Genomic DNA, 7,769 nt, shown 5'->3' with positions numbered 1-7,769 from the left:
CCACACTGTTCTCCATAGCGGCTGTACTAGTTTGCATTCCCACCAACAGTGTAAGAGGGTTCCCTTTTATTCACACCCTCTCCAGCATTTACTGCTTGTAGACTTTTGGATAGCAGCCATTCTGACTGGCGTGAAATGGCACCTCATTGTGGTTTTGATTTGCATTTCTCTGATAATGAGTGATGTTGAGCATCTTTTCATGTGTTTGTTAACCATCTGTATATCTTCTTTGGAGAAATGTCTATTTAATTCTTTGGTCCATTTTTTGATTGGGTCATTTATTTTTCTGGAATTGAGCTACAGGAGTTGCTTGTATATTTTTGAGATTAATCCTTTGTCTGTTGCTTCGTTTGCTATTATTTTCTCCCTGCTTCCTTTTTTAAATTGTTTTATCTTCTACTAAGACAGTGCAGATTTGCCAGCTAGTAGACTACCAAAAAGAATCATTTCCCAACTGTTCCTTATTTGTGACTTAGGAAAAATGACATTTCTAGTACCTCTAGTTCCTTGGGTTAAACTTGAAAGTAACAGAATCATCTTTTGCATTTCTTTAAAAAATTAGATAATAATGTGTTAATACAAGAAACATAGCAAGTGGTCAGTAGAAGTTTGTTTTTTCCACCGCATAATACGTAACTCTATTCTGTTTGGAATTTTGCCACTGTTGTTTACTGACCTACTGTGATTTGCCTCTGTCATTACTTGTATTATCCAGAGAGTATTTAAACTGATAAATTTATCTTCTGCAAACTGTACATAAGCTGTTGTATGCCATAGACTAATTTTTGACCTTCCTAATGTAGTCAGGTTAATTGCCAGTTAATGAAAAACATTTATTTTGACCACAATAAGGTGCTCAGCAGGAATTTTCTACCTAATTAATAGTGATGTGTTGTATGAAACTCCACTGGCATTTTGCACCCAATTCAAAGCAATTTCAGAAATGAATAATCCACAATATATTTGAATATGCTTTTGCCAATCATGATAACTATTCATGGTAAAGAATATTTTGTAAACAATCAGTGCATAACGATTATTCAAAGTGATTTGTTTCCACGTAAACAGCAAAAAAATAGGTTGAAGAATACATCTTTGTCTCAAGAATAGATGTGAAAGTCCTTTCTTAAAAATTAAATTGTGCTCTCTCAGCAGTACTCCTCTCAATGTTTTAAATATTAATATTTAATTACTGATCTAATTATTTTCCAAATGAACATATAAAACATGCATTAAATAGAAGAAAAAGTGTCTAGTCCACTTTTACAAAATTAGATAGTCTTTAAGATATGTCTGATTATGATTGTTAAAGGAGTCAAACTAAAGGAGTTTTATATGCAAAGTAATTTAAACTCTATTAAATGGATAAATACTTAGAAGATTTTTTAAATAGTGAGCTAAGGAGTAATCCTTTAACTGGAGCTGTGTGAGTTTGGGAAGTCAGATAAAGTATGTTCCCTTCAAAAACACTTCAAGCTTTAATCACAGCTTTGTAACTTCACTTTGTTATAAATTTCACCAGAGAATCTCTAGGGTTCATGTATAAACTATCTTAAACATTCTGAAAACCCTGAGAATCAGTAATCTTTACTGAGGTTGTCTTTTTCTACTAATCTCTGCCTTAATAATCTCAGGTCAGCTAATTTTTTAAATAAATAAGAGGCAAAATGTTGTGACTCAGAGATGCTAATAAAATATACCATATTCTGAAATAGAAATCAAGAATTCTTATGCACTCTCAATTAAAATATCTTGAAAGCATCAGTGTTTAATCCTTTAAACTATATCTCCTAGTTGTATTATAACTTGGATTTAGGAAAACCATATGATTTCGATTATTAGGTGTACCAGTACAAAGAGAAAAAGACCTGATGTGAGGGACACGCGTGAGTGACCTGAGGAGATTGATTTTGCAAGGACTGACTGAGAAAATCAAATTTGATCTCCTTCAATATTTTACTTAAACCTGGCTGTGGTTTTAACTGCACTGAATGCATTGCAATGATGTCACATTTTACCCCATCTATAGGTTAAAGAAACAAAATTACTACCGTCTAGCTACCTCACCTGCTTTCATTTTCACACACGTTAGCTTGACAGAGATGAATTTTTACAGAAAGCATTGATAAAACCAGAAATTCTTGACAAAGCATAACATGTAGATAAAGACATAACCACAAGTTATGAGTTTATTTTTGAAACCTACACATTCTCTTCACCCCCATCTGAACATTCTCACTATTTCAGTGTAAAACTAAGTGATGCAGGGATTGTTCAATTGCACAGCTTAAAAAAATGGGGGCTTTCCAGGTGGTGCTAGTGGTGAACAGCCTCCTGCCAATGCAGGAGAGGAAGGCCACACAAGTTCAACCCCCTGAATCAGGAAGATCCCCTGGATGCAGTCCATGGGGCTGCAAAGAGTTGGACATGACTGAGCACGCATGTATGCACACACACACACACACACAGCTAAAAATAACACATCACTGTAAAAGTTACTCTTAGTGAAGAGCCTACATAACTATGTAATTGTGGTAAAGACCTAAAATCGAGGTCCAATATTATATGTTGTCATCTGGTAAGTGGTCTAACTGCAAGGTTCTGTCCCCATTCTGCACCCCCTCCCCCCATTCTGTCCCCAAGCCATACAACTCTCCTTTTCAAATGTACTGGGTACATTTGATTATCTTGGAAAGTAGGTATTAGGTCCTTGCCAGTCTGTGGAATAATTCAACAATCCAATTACACTTTTCCATGGGAACCAAGAGGCCAGCCACCCTCTTGATACTGTAGGATATATACCTCCCAGGGCCTCTGCTTGTTCATTCTGTTCCCAAGTGCAAGGCCCTTGTGGCCCTGAGGTTTGGATCCTCGTATATATATATATATATATATATATATATATATATATATATATATATATATACACACACACACGCATATATATATATATAAATGCTTTAACCTGCAATATAACAAATTTCATTAATTTTAATGAATTCCTTGTTGAACACCAACTGGGTCAGGCTGAATTATCCTTCATACTTTCTTTACCATCTAACATTTTGCTTAAGATTTTTGTATGAATGTTCTTAAAATTTATCAGCTTGTGATTTTCCTTTATTTTGCTGTCCTTGTTAAGTTTTGTTTTAAGATGCTTATTTGCCTCATAAAATATTTAAAGGAAATTTCACTGCTTTTTCTCTAAATCTGAGAAAACTTGAACTTGATTTGGATTACTGCCTACACAGATGTCTGGTAGAATTCATCAGTGAACCCAACTGTGTTTGGAGTTCTTTATGGGAAAGATTGCTGATTATTAATTGAGTCTAGCTTTACTTATAATTCAGTCTTCCTTCTCCTTTCATAACTTTTACTAATATTTTACCAGTGATTTTTAGATTTTTACCTACATTTTCTTATCTATTGCCATAAAGTGACTTGAAATAAGTTCTTATAAGCTTTTATCTGATTCCTTTTGCTTTATGGTCTCTTTGGGGTTTGTTCATGCTGACTTGTCTCCTTGTATACATAATTTTTTGAACTGAATTGCAGACATTGCCAAAGAAAAACTGCAAGAAAAAATTTTCAGTACCTAAATGCTGCTGCATTCTGCATCAGAGGTCAGAGACACTGGCAACTCTAAATTATCTTAATCTACACAAATAATGAGAAGTTCTGAGTTGAGTTTAAGTCTTTCAGCCATGTATATTCCTATTACACCTGTAATCTTTAAACAAATGATTCCCAGTCAAAATTCTAGGAGTGTTACCAAGATTTTCCATCTATGCCTAGATGTTTCATAAACTTCAATTTTTGTTCCTCTTATCCCATGGATGTTCTATTTTATCTGATATCAGAATAGCCACTTTAGTGTTCTATCATTTCTGTTTGCATATTTTTCTCATTATTTTACTTTCAATCTGCTCATATGTTCAAATCTTCAGTGTATGTCCTGCAGCATATAATTAGAAATTGTTTATTTTAACCATATTGACAAACTCTGCCTTTTGACTGGATTGTTTAATCCACTCATATTTAGTGTTATTATGTATATAATTGGATTTATGGCTTGTAGTTCAGTTTGATTTTGTATATATCTATTCTTTATGTTCCTCTGTCCTTAACTGCTTTCTTTTGCATTAAGTGAATATTTTCCAGTATAACATTTTAACTTCTTTAATAAATAAAAAGAATAAACACATAAGGGGGTGGGGGAACTCCACATTCTTTAGCTGTAGAGATTGTTATATTTTCTCAAATAATCTCATTCCTTGTCCGCTTAGATCTAAAGGATTTACTATTAATATATCTTATCTTCAAGTGAATCATATACCTGAAGTAAATGACCTTGAATCAATTAATTTGAAAACCTTCAAATTGTTGAAAGACACATGGTTTTGCCAGCTTCGAAGTGTTCGAAGGAACAAGCCTAAGTAAGCTCAAGAGGAGGAATTTTCTCTTGAAGGAGGAATTTGCATGAGGAGAGGTCTCAGTGCAACTGACCGAGGAAGCAGCAAAGCCAAGCGGCTCATCGGCTGTGCCAGCGGTCTGCAAGGACCTGCTGTCCTTACGGGGTGGTGACTGACATCTGGTTGTCAGTAAGCCCGTTTTGGTTTCTTAGAGAAAGGTAATGGATCTGAGGCTATTATTGCATTTGGCTCAGCAGCTCAGCTAGTAAAGCTTCACTCTAACTGGGGGAGGAAAATGACAACTCACTCAGTATTCTTGCCTGAAAGCTCCCATGGACAGAAGAACCTGGCAGACTACAGTCCGAAGGGTTGCAAAAAGTCAGACACGACTGAGTGACTAAGCGCACACACCCAAAGTTCATTTTGGAAGTAGTAAACTCTTTTTTTTTTTTTTAATTTTTTTTTTATTATTATTATTTTTTTTTTCCAGTGGGTTTGTCATACATTGATATGAATCAGCCATGGATTTACATGTATTCCCAATCCCGATCCCCCCTCCCACCTCCCTCTCCACCCGATTCCTCTGGGTCTTCCCAGTGCACCAGGCCGGAGCACTTGTCTCATGCATCCCACCTGGGCTGGTGATCTGTTTCACCATAGATAGTATACATGCTGTTCTTTTGAAATATCCCACCCTCACCTTCTCTCACAGAGTTCAAAAGTCTGTTCTGTATTTCTGTGTCTCTTTTTCTGTTTTGCATATAGGGTTATCGTTATCACCTTTCTAAATTCCATATATATGTGTTAGTATGCTGTAATGTTCTTTATCTTTCTGGCTTACTTCACTCTGTATAATGGGCTCCAGCTTCATCCATCTCATTAGGACTGGTTCAAATGAATTCTTTTTAATGGCTGAATAATATTCCATGGTGTATATGTACCACAGCTTCCTTATCCATTCATCTGCTGATGGGCATCTAGGTTGCTTCCATGTCCTGGCTATTATAAACAGTGCTGCGATGAACATTGGGGTGCACGTGTCTCTTTCAGATCTGGTTTCCTCAGTGTGTATGCCCAGAAGTGGGATTGCTGGGTCATATGGCAGTTCTATTTCCAGTTTTTTAAGAAATCTCCACACTGTTCTCCATAGCGGCTGTACTAGTTTGCATTCCCACCAACAGTGTAAGAGGGTTCCCTTTTCTCCACACCCTCTCCAGCATTTATTGCTTGTAGACTTTTGGATAGCAGCCATCCTGACTGGCGTGTAATGGTACCTCATTGTGGTTTTGATTTGCATTTCTCTGATAATGAGTGATGTTGAGCATCTTTTCATGTGTTTGTTAACCATCTGTATGTCTTCTTTGGAGAAATGTCTGTTTAGTTCTTTGGCCCATTTTTTGATTGGGTCATTTATTTTTCTGGAATTGAGCTGCAGGAGTTGCTTGTATATTTTTGAGGTTAATCCTTTGTCTGTTGCTTCATTTGCTATTATTTTCTCCCAATCTGAGGGCTGTCTTTTCACCTTACTTATAGTTTCCTTTGTAGTGCAAAAGCTTTTAAGTTTCTTGCATTCCTATATACTAACAATGAAAAAACAGAAAGAGAAATTAAGGAAACAATACCATTCACCATTGCAACAAAAAGAATAAAATACTTAGGAGTATATCTACCTAAAGAAACAAAAGACCTATACATAGAAAACTATAAAACACTGATGAAAGAAATCAAAGAGGACACAAACAGATGGAGAAACATACCGTGTTCATGGATTGGAAGAATCAATATTGTCAAAATGGCTATTCTACCCAAAGCAGTCTATAGATTCAATGCAATCCCTATCAAGCTACCAACGGTATTTTTCACAGAACTAGACCAAAGAATTTCACAATTTGTATGGAAATACAAAAAACCTCGAATAGCCAAAGTAATCTTGAGAAAGAAGAATGGAACTGGAGGAATCAACCTGCCTGACTTCAGACTCTACTACAAAGCCACAGTCATCAAGACAGTATGGTACTGGCACAAAGACAGAAATATAGATCAATGGAACAGAATAGAAAGCCCAGAGATAAATCCACGAACCTATGGACACCTTATCTTCGACAAAGGAGGCAAGGATATACAATAGAAAAAAGACAACCTCTTTAACAAGTGGTGCTGGGAAAACTGGTCAACCACTTGTAAAAGAATGAAACTAGAACACTTTCTAACACCATACACAAAAATAAACTCAAAATGGATTAAAGATCTAAATGTAAGACCAGAAACTATAAAACTCCTAGAGGAGAACATAGGCAAAACACTCTCCGACATAAATCACAGCAAGATCCTCTATGACCCACCTCCCAGAATATTGGAAATAAAAGCAAAAATAAACAAATGGGACCTAATGAAACTTAAAAGCTTTTGCACTACATTTTGGAAGTAGTAAACTCTTATCCATGACATATTTAAGCAAATATTGACTCTCTTGCATTTTTCCTTAGATGCTTAATGCTGTTTTTTATTTCAACTAACTTTCAAATGCAAATATTTTCAAAATTTTATAATTCATATTTAAACTTCAGCTTATTTCAAATCCCTTATAAAATGCATCACAGTTTTGATTTAAAAGTCAAATAAAGATTGTATTTGGAAAATATATATTAAGAGAAATGCAAAAAATTTTTCAGACATATACAGTAGTTAGATTTTGTAGTTCTCATAATCTTTAAAGGAAGTTATCAGATATACTGCAATAATGAGATGAATAGTATACTAAACAGTGGAAAATAGGAAAAATAATTGGAAAATAACATAGACTGATTCTTGCTTGTATTAATGTTATTCCATACATGAGAATCTTTTTTAATACATTATATCTTAAAAATCAATCTGATAATGAATTGGGCACAAGGTTAGTCTTAATTAATTCAGTCTCCTGTGAGAGAGCATAAATGAAATATAATCCATTTTAATCTTCATTTACCTTCTTTAAAAATGAGAGGAAACTTCTATTTCAACCTTACTGTGTTAGTATTTTAGTTTAATAACAGAATGAAAATATATGGATTTTATTTTTAATAACAGAATGAAAATATATGGTATTAAAAAATACCGTCTTGGATTTTTTAAGGAGCATTGGCTCTATCCTGAGTATTTCATTGACATTAATGCAGTTTACCCAATTAAAAGCTACATTAAATTCTCTGTCTTCACTGCAGTTGTCAATTATGCTCCCGTCAGGTCACTACCCTCTCCCCAAACTTTTATTACTAAATTACCTTGATGAAGTGATGCTTAAATTTCTCCGTGGTACTTTCTGAAGTTATGACACTAATTTTCATTCAGGATCATATCACCATCTATCAGACTATT

Source organism: Cervus elaphus, chromosome 27 (genome assembly GCF_910594005.1).
Source record: "Cervus elaphus chromosome 27, mCerEla1.1, whole genome shotgun sequence".
Taxonomy (NCBI): domain Eukaryota; kingdom Metazoa; phylum Chordata; class Mammalia; order Artiodactyla; family Cervidae; genus Cervus; species Cervus elaphus.
This window is presented reverse-complemented; position numbering follows the sequence as displayed.